Here is a 13,267-nt window from a genome sequence, read left to right as displayed (position 1 = left end):
CCTGTCCTATTTCTCGGAGATAGGTTTATAGCAGGCAAAGATAAGAGGAGAGCTACAGGGAGGGACTTTATAATGTGTCTCGGTATCAGGGAGCATGAGGGGAGTTCAGAAGCAGAGTGGAATGAAGAGCCTGGGGCTTATGTCTTCAAATCACAGCTTTCCCAAGCACTGTCTCTGCTTTATAACAGTTAAGATGTTAGAGGGACGGGAATTAGTTTTGACAGTGTACATTCATAGATGCTCTTATAGTCTGCGTGCATGTGTGTGTTCATTACACACACACACAATATTATCATCAATAACACCAACTTACAATATCTCTAGTGGCTACTGTCCAATATAGAGCAATTAGTTTACAATACACTTCCCCTCTCATATCTAGAAGGTATTTTAGGAGTGAAGGGGTTTATGCTGGCATCCATAAAACATAAAGGGGTCACATTAAATTGCAAGGGAGAGAGGAGATGAGACAAGACTAATTATCTTCATGGCCTGACGGCAATATTTTATTTAACTTCAGCACTGGCTCCTTTGCTATGTTGGCCAGTGTGGGCAGTGGACAAAAGATTTACTCCTTGGGGTGCAGCTGAGCAGGTTTTTGTGACAGGTATGATTCCCCATCAACTGCCAAACTGTTAATATACAGATGTGATCTATTCATTCTTCATCAATTTCATTCTCGTGGGCCAAATACAAAAGGCAACTGTACTACTAAAAATCCACATACACATGACCCGAATGCTTCTACGCTTCGATTGCTGCCACGGTAATCAATTTCCAAATCAGTATTTGAATGCTTCATTCTTTTTTTTGTATTATTATTATATATGCATAACGCCAAAAATGGATGGCGCGCTGTTTGTTGTGTGTGTAGGGGAGGAGGGGTGTGTGTGTGTAGGCCTAGGTGCGGCGCTGTCCCAGGTACTGAACTCCCCTCCCCCTTCAAAGCTTTAAATATATTTGAAATCTTCTCACCGAAGCCACAAAAGTGATATTCGGGACAGCCCTAAAAAAAATTGCCCGGGATTATGGCAAATTCAGCTCTAACACTAAGAAAATGCCATAAATAACACCAATGCCTGAGACAAGAAGGCAGTCAGGGGGAAGACGAGGCTGTAACAGAGAGAAGACAGAAGGAGGAGAGAGAGAAAAAAAAACAGAAAAATGAACTGAAACACCCAAGAACAGAGAAGAAGGCGGGAAAGTGGTGTCATGGGAGCTGAGAGAGGCTAGTGCCATGCTATTGAGCGCCTGGAAGAGCACGGTCTCTGATTTCTTCCCTTTTCTGCTTTTTTTCCCCTTTCAAAGAGCACTTGAAAGCTCTTCTGAGGTATAGAGCAGGTAGGAGTGTACGGTGTGGTGGACTGGGGCCGAGAATGGGCAGGGCTGAATAAAGCAGCTCCCTCTTTTTCTACCCAAAGCACAGAAGTGGAGGACTCAGAGGTCCAAAGGCCCAGCGGCCCAGAGCTCCAGCCAAGCGTCTCTGAGGAGCCTTCAACCGGGCAGAGGTGGAAATTGGAGGCGTGAGGCTGGGCACCCAGGATGAAGGCAAACCCCAAAAGCTGCCTAAAAAGTAGCTACGCTTGGAAAAAGGAGATATATATATTTCAAGAGATACCAAAACAGCAAAACACTTGACACTGTCATTCCCAGATGTTTTACACCATGGATTAGAACCCTTTTGTATTCATTCCCATGATCAAGCAAGTTTCAAACAATTAGTAACACTAGTGCCAACAAAAATACAGTATATTAACCCATGCTATGTTAATGAGCATCCTTAATTTGAGTCATTTGGACGCTAAGGTTTTTATTGAGACCTGCATAACACTGCTGAATTAAAGTAGGCTGGAAGGCAGTATTGACTCAATCCAGATTTTTTTTAAGTTTTAAACTTCAAACAGTATCAATTATAGAAATCGGCTCAGAGGACTGAATCAATAAAGTATTCAGCTGCAATCGCCAGGAGATTAGGGGAGAGATGAAGTGCAAACCCACAGGACTGCCTAGATCTACTGCATGGTGGATGCTCCAGTAAACTAAGTAGCTTCAGATGATCAAACAGGAGGTATTCCAATCAAACACTGCATAGAGCTGGAGTAGCAGAAGCTGTTAATACAGTGTTAACCTCTAGAGAACTGCTTCCAAGCCTCGACTGAAAAATGTGAATGGAGATGTGGCACTACAGTTTCACAATAAGTCTACTCACACTGTATAAATTGTTGTGCTACAACTTATCTGCAATACACTACACAAATCGATCTACACAACCTGGGAAAATAGGATAGTCAAACTGATGAGACACACTGTAAAGTACCAAAAACAATTAACCTGACATCAATAATGAAAATATAATATTAGTTGGGCTACTCAACAAATTCAGAAAACATCTATCAGGGCATCATAAATTAGGGTATAAACTCCCACGGTTAACATACTTGTCCGGGGATGTGCATGGAAAAAACAAACCGCATATTCTAAGCTTTCAGTACAAAGTTTTGCAACCATATGCATATGCGGACCGATCACAGCTGCTGCAACACTACACTTTCACTCTAAATCAATGAAACTGGCTACACTTGCTTGGCTGTCCTGCCTTCTGCTTGGCTGATGTGCTGACATGCTGACATGCAGAGGTAAGCATATTACCTCATTTCCAGTTGCGGATGCCTCTGTGTTGCTAATAGCGTCTGGCTTCGCTAGGTCAACCCAGTTCATTTTGTCATATTCTTCATTACAGCGGCTAATTATTTGATTTACATTTAAACCTCCACTAGTTCTGCTCAAGCACTCGTAGCTCTCTCCATCTTTTAGCGACTTTCTCGCTAAACCCACAGATGTTTACATGCTGTTCAGTTCTGTAAGCTACTTTAGCCCGTTAAGGATGGCTTCTCTCTCTCCCTCTCCATCTCACTCTCATTCTCCGGCTCTCTGTTGATCGGCATGTGAAATGTTTAGCTATTCCTCTGCCTCTTGTTGTGATAATTGTACAATAAATTGAGTTTGCTGTGTTGGAGGCGCGGCACCACACCAGGGGAACTCGATCGTTTAACGTTAGCTGCTATAACTTAGCACCCAGTAGTCAGTGCGGGATGACCTCATGTAGGTCGTGTTAGCCCTCCCCTGGCAGCAGCAAGGACGAAAGAAGCAGAGCCCATCAAGTGTTAGATCCATGGAAAAGAGACAGCAAACTGGTTTGTAATTAACAAAATAAAAATTCACTTGTCAATCGTGCTGAATAATGGAGTTCAGCGGGCGGACTTGCCGCTCCGCCAATAACATCTCTAAATGTACAGTAGGGCGCAGATTCTGGAGATTATTTTATAACATCTTAGTTCTGATAGTAAGTTGGTTAAAACCGCTTTAATATGTATGACGTAGGAAATACACAACCTAAAATCCATGTAATTCTCTCCACTGCAGTCTCTCTGCTCTGCTGTCCGCTCTATGTGTGTGAGGGGGGGGGAGCTCAGCCCCACATTTGTGCAAACAGGCAGCACACAGAGCAGAGGAGAAGAAAACAGAGAATGGGGAAAGGCAGAGAGGCTAAATTCCCACTCAAGGGTTTTGAGTGGCATCCCTATTACGCAGCAAGCTGTGCATTGTCAGACGTCATTAACGGCTGAAATAATTAAAAAAAAAAAAAATTATAATAATGATAAAATGAAAAATAATATATTATTAATATTAATATTAATAATAATAACATATCAACCACCAATATATTGTGCATTCCTCAAAAACAAAAATCCAAATTCTTTGTTTCATCTATCTAATGCTAGTTTTGGTGTGCAGTTCCTATTTACTCTCTCCTCTGCATTCTATTAAGCCATTGATTGAGCTCCTCTCTCAGCTCAGCTGTATTTGATTGTTCACTCACTCGCAATCATTTCCTGTTTAATTGTTCACTGTTTCGGCTGTTAATCCAAAAAAATCTAAATTATTGTTGAAGTTACGTGGATAAGAAGTTAACTATGTCTGCCAGTCCACCAGGGTGTTTGCAAAGAAATCCTACATCTAAGTACCACATGTTCTATTTCCATGGATAAACAGTACTGAGAAATAAGGGTATTAATCTTCAGCTCAGGCTTGTTAAACAATTAAGGGTAACTGTTATCAGATTGCCTACGGTTGACTCTCACAAGCATGCATACAAACAGACAAAAACAAAAATACACGCGATTACATGCATACATTTGCTCAAATGCATCCATATATGTACACACCCACTCCTCCACAGTATCAGCGTTACACTGTATAGATCTATTGACATAGCCACTCCATATCAATGACACCTTCAATCTACAGGCCCTTCTCCCTGAAAGCCTCTGTTGCGACACAATCATTACAAATTGATTGCAAAATAGCTAACAATCATGATTAAATCATTAAATTCTTGTCTACGCTTCAGAGAATGGGGAGAAAATTAACTTCCCACCAACCTCATTTTTTTCCGAACACGAAATAATGATTTTCTGCCAGTCTAATTACAAAGCCAACATCTGATCAAGCCCGCATCCAGAGGGGATTATCACATGCGCCAGTATTAGACCTCATTACCAGCCTGAGTGCAGAATTATTACATCTTGTAATTGGATGGTGAGATTTATATACAGATCAGGCCAGTTTCTGTAAGATTGTAATTACAGGCTTCGTTGGTTAGCTACTTATCACTCAGCAGTGGAGTGCTGGAAATCGGCGCGTGGAAGAGCATTTCATTAATCCCTCACCCTGTCTGAGGGGGGTACACTGTACCTTCCATGTCTGTTTTAGGGACAACATCATCATTTGCACATCAAATAATTTATCACCTCCTCCTTTGCCCCATACCTGGCCAGAGAAGCCCTCCGATTCCTGAGCTCTTAAATGAACAATCGTGAGACATTTGTCTCAATAAACCCTCCACTTGTATTGTTGACTGAGCCCCATTTTCTAATTACCCAAGATAAGTATGTAGAATATGCTCTTAACAGAGGCATTGTGAAGAACCTTGCTTTAGAATTAGCCGTCTAGGGTAAACAGGCAAAAGGCTCATCACACTGCAACTGAGAAGGAGTGTGTATCTGTGTGTGCATATAGGTGTTTGTGAACCCAGTTATTTGGCTTCACCCATTTATACAGCCCAGAGAGCACAGTATCTTACTCTTCTCTCTGTGGGCAAAGGCTGTTCTAGTTGCCTTTAGCTCATCTAAATTATTGAACACACTTTCTCCTCTTTTATCTTAAGGATACCCTTAATTAATGGAGCGGGACACTTGTTAAACACCTCACTTTCCATGGCACAAATCTGCCAAGTGTGATTAGACAGCATGCTCCAGTTCATCAGCGGAGCAAAAGATTGAGATAGAGAGGCTTCTGCAGCCATTATCATCATTACTCGTCACAACTCAAGCAATTGCTGCTCTTCTTACAAACAGGTCACTCGCGATAAACCAAAGTGAATCTGCTCTGATAATGTCAAGTTCTGACACCTTTTACATATGGTAATAAATTGAAAACGGGACTGAGGCAAATGAAATGAAAAATGACAGACGGGAGGAAAAACGAGAAATGTGTGTTGTAACGTGAAGCTGACGGAACACAACTCATTTGCTGTCCGCCATCCTGCAACTCAGCAAGAAACGCCTTGATCCACGTGTCGGGGGGACACTGGCGGGGAGAAAAAGAAAGCATCAGCACCTCTTCACAGTTAACACCCATGCAACTTACTTTCTCTCTACATATCACTGAGCCCTCCCCTGTAACAATCAATACAGGCCTACATTTTATGAGACAAGGAGTTAACTTGTTCAATTATGCCACAGACAGCTCCATTCTTTTGTAACAAGTAATCTGGGTAGTGAAATCAATACTGACAGGCTCACGGCACGCTAGCTAATTTCATATTACCTCCAGCCAATGGCGGAGCAGCTCGTAATGGAGCTGTAGTTCCACTTCATTATAAGAAAGGAGGGGGGGGATCAATACTAGCACAGACGCGCGACGCCCACATTAACACATACACACACCCAAGCAAAAATGACTGATTTTCTACACATGGACTAACACAAACACATACGGGCAAAGAGGGCAACTCTGCTACTTCGGATCCCCCGAGGGGCTACACTGAGCTGTCTGATGCAGGGCAGATGGAGTGGGGGGATGTGGGTCCAGGGTCATAACCCCCCCAAAATAAATTACACATCCAATTGTCAGCAACCATGTGCGCACAAACACAACCACTAACTAATGCACACCTATCTTTTTTAAACGGTCAAGCAATCAAGAGGGAAATATCCCCGTTTTTATTCACTGATCTTCCTTTGAGCACCACACAAACACACGTATGCACACAATTAACACTTAACTTCTGCACAACAAGGTCATAATCTGAATCAGAGGTTGACTACTGAGAGGGAAATAGAAAAAGAAGAGAAAAAAAAATAAGGGAGGATAACCTTCAGATGGTGGATCAAGTCTTTGACCTCTGCAGCTAATTACAAATTAAACTCCATATCTTCTTTTGTAAAAAAATTAAAATATCTCCATTCTTTTTTCCCCCATTATTGTTATCACTCTGTAGGATTAGCTGGGGACTAAGGGGATGATGTTGTCTAAGCCGATGTCAACTGTACAATTACTCGACTCATCCATCGCTTTCCAAGAAAAATAAGACACTGTAGATTAAGATAAGCTGTCTTGAGAAAGAATGGGGATGTAAAGCCTTTGACAATTACTGAGTACACATGGCACAGGGTGACAATTGCTCTTGGTAAACAAACTAAATACTCATTAGACTTAACTCTGACATTACTTTTTTCATAACTTCCTATTATACAATTTGGATTTATTGCACTCATTAATAATCTTTACCAGGTTAGGTTACAAACACCATGACAGCAGCATCATTTAGCTTTAGCAAAGGGCACTCGCAGAATGGACGGCTACGTGAGAACACATCTCAACTGCGTTAGGCGAGAACCCAATTAAATGCATTTTAATCTAAATATCCCTCAATATGCTTTATTGTTCTCCTTTGAATTCCCTGCCACTATTCCATATGGAGCTCCAGTTATCACGCAGACAGGCTTTATGAGCCTGACAGAGTTGTGCAACACTGGGGCTCATCAGTCCTCCGCAATTAAGGCTGGCAATGTCTCAGCAATAGGGGGCACAGGCCTGTAGCAAACGCCTGGCTTTTGGTGGGAATGCATTCAAGACTCAGCTATTCGCTGGAGCTTCCCAACATTTATTAACAATTGTGTGTACACAGCATCCATCACATGCTAAAATTAGTTTGTTTGAAAAAAAAGTTTTAATTTGTGGAAAATTATTTTTGATCATTGTTTTCGTTATTAAGACCAAAGGGAATATGTCAGTTGTTGCCATTCAGTATATCAGTGTAGATAACAGATGTACAAGTCACACATTTTATGATTCACTTGCTCATCTGCTGCGCTGTTGCAGAACCTCCTTGTCCAGAAAAAAAATGGCTGTTTTCCCTCTGTGGTAATGTTTATTTGTCCATCTTTGGTACCAGAGTGTCCCCATTTCTCTAATCTAAATTAATATATCAATACTGATCGAATTGTTTAGATTAGAGACCAGAGGATGCACTTCCGCTGTTTTTCTTAAAGTTGATCAATGTTTATGTATTGCATTATGTATGTACTTTTATGATAAATGGGCCTATGCAATTGATGAACAAATGTATGTGTTGTCTTTTTTTTTACTTTTGTGTTTTGCTGTGATTTTATACTGCAGACACCGTGCTGTCCAAGGCAAATTTCCCATTGGGATAATAAAGGATATCTCATCTTATCTTAGATCCCATCTTAGGTTAGGAACAATATGATATAAATGCAGACAATGAGTTTACAAATTGTGTAGACACATACGGAAAACAAAATGAATCACCTTTTATAGGACTATGTGCTTGAGAGCGAGAAGGAATCAGAGCCAGGCAGAGCAGGAGTTGAGGGATGGAAGATTCCGACTCACTCTCGCCCATTTTCACCTCCCATTATCTGATTAGCCTCCCATTTCTTCCCCATCAGTGCAGTGACCTGGATTTCGGTAGGATAGTGATGGTCAGCCAGGGCGGGGTCTGGTGAGAGGGGCCAAACCATTTGGGGGTGGCGGAACCATAAATCAGCAGCGGGAGAGAAGATAGAGGGGGATTTATAAAGATGTTGTGCTTGGCCAGCCCACTTGTGGACACTGTGATGAATTCACAAGCCCATTGCCAAGGCAAACTACTTCATTATACCATGGCCCAGTGGTCATTAATCTCCCTGGGAGGCCAGCATCCTGGGGGATCGCCAGACCAGAGAATTTATTCAGGCCTGGAGGTACCCATTTCATTAGCCATTCAATCTGTTCAGTCCCCCTCTCTGCCTCTTCATCCCTCTCTGTCTCTACTTGCCATCACCATAGTTTGTATTATCTAATAAATAGTAGCTCAATTTCTCTCTGTGTGTTGTCTTTATTGTAACAAATTACTCATTCACACAACATTCACCGAAATGTTAAGTGCATTCAAATACTGGCTTTTTTTGACACATGGGTTAGATTCAGCTCCGGTTGGATTTGTATTAAAATAGGGTATTTTGGTTTGTATAACCACACGTCTAAATGCATCATATCTGATGCCCACAATATCTCGTGAGTTGTGCATTTGTGTATCTCTGATTATTATAGTAACCACAGCAAAACAACCACTGCATTTGTGTACTGAGGGTCCAACACTGCAAGTTCAGGTGCAAGAGACAGCCTCTCAGCACATATGACAAGGAGGTGAGGCAGAGTGGAGACAGAGAAGAGATTCCCAGAGGTAAACTCTCAACTGGCTACTTCGGTCCTGTAATGGTGTCATTACTGGGGGCAAGTGCTGCTGGCCCAACATGTTACGAGAGGGCCAACATCCAGCGATTACTTATTAATGCTGGGACTCCTTATTCCACACACACACACACAGAAAACAAATATGCTATTCCCTCCGTCTATTACTGTGATCAAACAGATGCACCTGGACACAGAAACACAGCTGCATACACGCACACAACATTGCGTGTCCACAGACACATACATGCTTCAAGGTGAATCAGTGTTGCAAGTAACATTGTGAATGCCAGTGGATATCCAAATTTATCTTCAGCCAGGACTTGCTAAACAACTCAGGTTAGTTGTAGTGACATTATGTGGAACTGCTAAGTGGTAACACTGTCAGACACAACCGCAAACACTTATGCATATTATTCTTGTCTGACACACACACACACACACACACACACACACACAGTCTGCTATCTGTCACACACAGCCCAGGAAACATTCACATTAAATACATCCCAGTGACTTCCTCTCATGTTGTGAGGTCTGTAATACCACCATGTCGGCCAAGCACACTAGCACCCTCAGTCTGTTATCATGTGATCAGACCTTGCATCTGGAAATGTAGGGAAGGCTTCATCTTCCTATGTTCCCTTGCTCCTCTCCCTGAAGGATTTAACCATATATATATGTGGAATAATTTCATCAACCAAGCTGTGTCCCGGTGGACCCCTTCCACTTTAAACACTTAACGGGTTAAATAAATAATGATGGCTTGCACACTGTGTGTGTGTGTGTTAACGTTAACGGCACCAGCCACTAGCCCGGGGTCCCACAGCAGCAGGAGTCCTTAAAGCGAATAATTTGCTTCCGCTCAGGCCGCCACACTGTAGCCATTCGCCAAGCAGATTATGGGCCTTTAAGTAGCAGCCAGGCCTGAAATGTGACTCTAGGGCTCACAGGCTGTCGATGAGGAGGCAAGACTCCTTAGAGAGAAACAGTGGAACAGGGACAGAGAGGGATGGGGACTGACAGTTAGGAGAAAAGCTTAATCTATAAATATAAACGTAAGAGAAAGAGGTGGTGGGGCGCTTACCGAGATAAACACTGCAAAATAGAGCAAGCTCTGTATCTAGGTCAATTGAACAGGTAGCCTATAGGAAGCCGACAAAATAATCTAAACCAATTATCGACAATTTAAATAACTTCCAGGATTCATTGGAAACAAGACTGCTAATTGTAAAAAGGGTTTTGGTACTGTGTTAAACGGTAATGCTGTCATACAATTCTAAATAATGAAAGGCTATTTCCTCTGATGCAGGAGAAAGGTAAAGATGTCACCTGTTGCTAGATAGGAGTTTTTTAAAAAGACAATCAACAATATATCAACCGGCGGGTTTATAAGTACATCAGTTGTGCATCAGTTCCATACTTGTGGGTGCTTTAAGCAGCTACAACATTTACATAAAGTTGTGATTAGTGTGCAGTGCGGACCACAAGCAACCTTTATGAGAATCATGAATGACAGGAATGGCACAGTAAGATACGTTGCTTACCTGTATGACATGTTGCAGGTTTGAGTTCACCCAAACTGAAGTATGCCAAGTGTCTGTCGCCTTTTCATCTGACCAGCTGACTGTAGCTCCTTCCTCTTTTACCATTTCATCCTTAAGGCAAAATAAAAAAAACTTTCACAAACTCAATGAACTCAATTCAGTGGGAGAAAGTGAGTCTTTAAAATGATTACGATTTACATTCTACTACTAGTAAGTAGGGCTGCACAATTAATCGCAATTGTATCAAAATCTCAATATGGACTAGTGCAATATCCAAATCGCAGCGGGGCGCGATATTTGTTAATGGCAAAATATGTGTCAAACCATTCTGAATTAAGTATTGTGGTTCTGCAGAGATGTCCCAACCTATAAATCCTATCCTACAGACTAAAGAAAAAAAATCTTTGTTTTGTACAGATCCTCACAAAAATCACACTATAATCACTTTAATTTCTTTCAATGTTAATTTTCAATGAAAAGGAGAATAATGATACAAAAACAATCATTCCCTCCAATATCGTGAATCGTATCGCAATCGCAATATCAGTCAAAATAATCGCAAATAGATATTTTCCTCATATCGTGCAGCCCAAACTACTAGTCACATTAAAGATGGATTACTAAATCTGAAACATTTGGTGTACATGCAGGTGTATCTATAAAAATATAAATAAAGAAATGCCTCAATGAAGATATGACTTTTAATATTCATCCTAAATACCCTTATACCCTCGCAGAACTTTATTGTTAACTACACATTGCTAGTTACTGCTGGTTTATGCATAAACCCACATGAACCCAACTCCATCCTATGAACTGTGGTTAAAACATTACTCATTCTTCACTCCCATCAATATTATTACCTCTCCCTCTCTCCCCCGTATTTACAACCTCACCTATCTATCTCCATCCAGGGCTACTGTACTACTACACCCCTATCCTATTTCACTTCTACAGTGGCGTCCCATCACTTTAGAATAATTAAACAGTGTAAAAGATGCAAAACATCTTTACAGTACTACAACAGAATAAGACCAAATACATTTGACTTGCTACTAGGAGCAGAAACAGTGTGATGACAGATGCAACATGGTCTGTACTGATCAAATGGATTGACAAAATGCCTAAGTGTGTGTGCTGTCATCTGTGTGTGATAATGTCTGTTCAGAGCCCTCGTCCTGGGTTTGGAGCTTATGATGATAACCCTATTAAGATATCACGCTTTAATTCAACAGCTTTCCTGATAAAAAAGCAGTAATCAATAGCATCATTCCCTAAACCTTTTCTTCTTGTTTTTTTTTTTGTAAGCTTATCACGTTAGGACTCAACTTTACATCTGCGATTTCACTCCAAACAACGCCAGGCTCCAGTAAAACCCTGGAGAAAGCAAGCAGACACATCAGTTGATCTATCATGGCATCTCCTCACTGAAGAGGGGACAGCAACATCAAATCCCTCTGATATGACGTCTGAACATCAATACATGGTCCTCGCCCCTCCAATGTGACAGTAAAAGCCATATTGATTTCCACCCAGATTAAAGATACTACTGGGAGCAATTTAAACACACAAGCTGAAGTGTCTCGGCCCAATCGTGAGTGATGTCTTTCACCATGTATAATCACGCCAGCACTGTGCATTTTGGAGCAGCAGGATCATAGAAATTTTAAGGATTGGAACGACCTCGGATGGATGGATGGATGGATGGATAGATAGCTAATAGCTAGCTAGATATCTAGATAGAGAGATAGATATAGTCAGAATATAGATATAGTCTCAGATGCAACGTTTGCTTTCTCAACATTTCTTTGCAACATTTTCTTTTTCCTTCATCATCATTTCTGCAAACTGAATTTGAAAACATGTTGGCTCTATACTAAATTAGCTAGCTAGCTAACTTATGAACATTGTGACATTTATTAGCCTACTAAATGGTTGATCCATTCTTCAAAAACAAATTGCTAGCTAGCTAGTAGAACTAGTTTAGCTAAATAATCTACAGTAACGATCTTAAATTGAGGTTTCTGGTCAATATTCTAAGTTATAGTTAGCATTAATGTTTACTGATGTGAAGGCTAGCTAGCTTGCTAAACCTTGCAAGCCTAGCTAGTTAGCTAGCTAAAAACACCTGTGTAAAAAATAAGGTTTAGCAAGTAACATTAATGAGTTAGCTTTGTTGGTGAGGTAATTAGCTAGCTAAATACTGTAGTAATGTAGTAAATAATGTCACCGCTGAAAAAACAGCTTTCTATGGTAAAGAAAAATGGCATCTTACTGATGTTAGTCAAACAATTCATACCAAAGCTTAAAAACTGTCTATACTTACCAGTCACGGTGTCCTCTGAGTTCGACCGAGCGGGAAAGTTCGCCGTACGAAGGGGGCGTGTTGGTGTCATGGCTGTAAAAAAACAACGGGAATCTGTATATCTTTGCCAAGCGCAAACCAGTACAGAAGGTATCGATACATTGTTGGGGGAGGGGAAATTATTACTGGCGAGGGGAGGGTCATGTCTTATTTTGGCTAAAGGTCCCAAAACTCCTCCGGTGGCCCCTGAAATAAATAACGAACAGTCCCTTAACGATTGTTCAATTCCATTAAGTGTCCCAGTAAGCTATTTCAGTGAGTCGGCATGCAAAATACCAGAGCCTCTCCTAAGTGGAATGCAGCCATCATTAATGGCTTTGAATACACCTGTGCTTTTCCTACTAGGACATGTCAACATGTCTGCCATGAAAAAGGTCCATAGGCAAAACATTATGTGACATACACAGGTGATCAGGCATTTTAGTTTGTAGGCTATGTCTATTATTGTGTATTCTATTAGCACTAGACTGTAAAAAAAGAATTCCCGATTTGCTTTGTTACAAATCTAAAAATAAATTAATTTGAAATGGGAATC

The 13,267-nt window shown here is 41.1% G+C and overlaps 1 long non-coding RNA gene across 7 annotated transcripts in view; it reads right to left on the bottom strand.

The window, feature by feature from the left end:
• Nucleotides 1-12,904, bottom strand: part of LOC114565760 (uncharacterized) — a 161,827-nt gene extending 148,923 nt beyond the window's left edge. For 5 of the 7 annotated variants that reach the window (XR_003693977.1, XR_003693981.1, XR_003693994.1 and 2 more), the window contains exons 1-3: nucleotides 12,694-12,904; nucleotides 11,697-11,744; nucleotides 10,368-10,478 (exon numbers count right to left, since the gene is read on the bottom strand). This is a non-coding gene — a long non-coding RNA (uncharacterized LOC114565760). Of the gene's footprint in view, nucleotides 1-7,896; nucleotides 8,087-10,367; nucleotides 10,479-11,696; nucleotides 11,745-12,693 lie in introns of all 7 variants that reach the window. The other 2 variants (XR_003694003.1, XR_003693997.1) reach the window with 1 other exon arrangement.
• Between the last annotated feature and the right edge of the window lie 363 nt (nucleotides 12,905-13,267).

Source organism: Perca flavescens, chromosome 1 (assembly GCF_004354835.1).
Source record: "Perca flavescens isolate YP-PL-M2 chromosome 1, PFLA_1.0, whole genome shotgun sequence".
Lineage (NCBI taxonomy): Eukaryota > Metazoa > Chordata > Actinopteri > Perciformes > Percidae > Perca > Perca flavescens.
The sequence above is the reverse complement of the archived record's forward strand: the minus strand, read 5'-3'. Positions and strand labels throughout refer to the sequence as shown.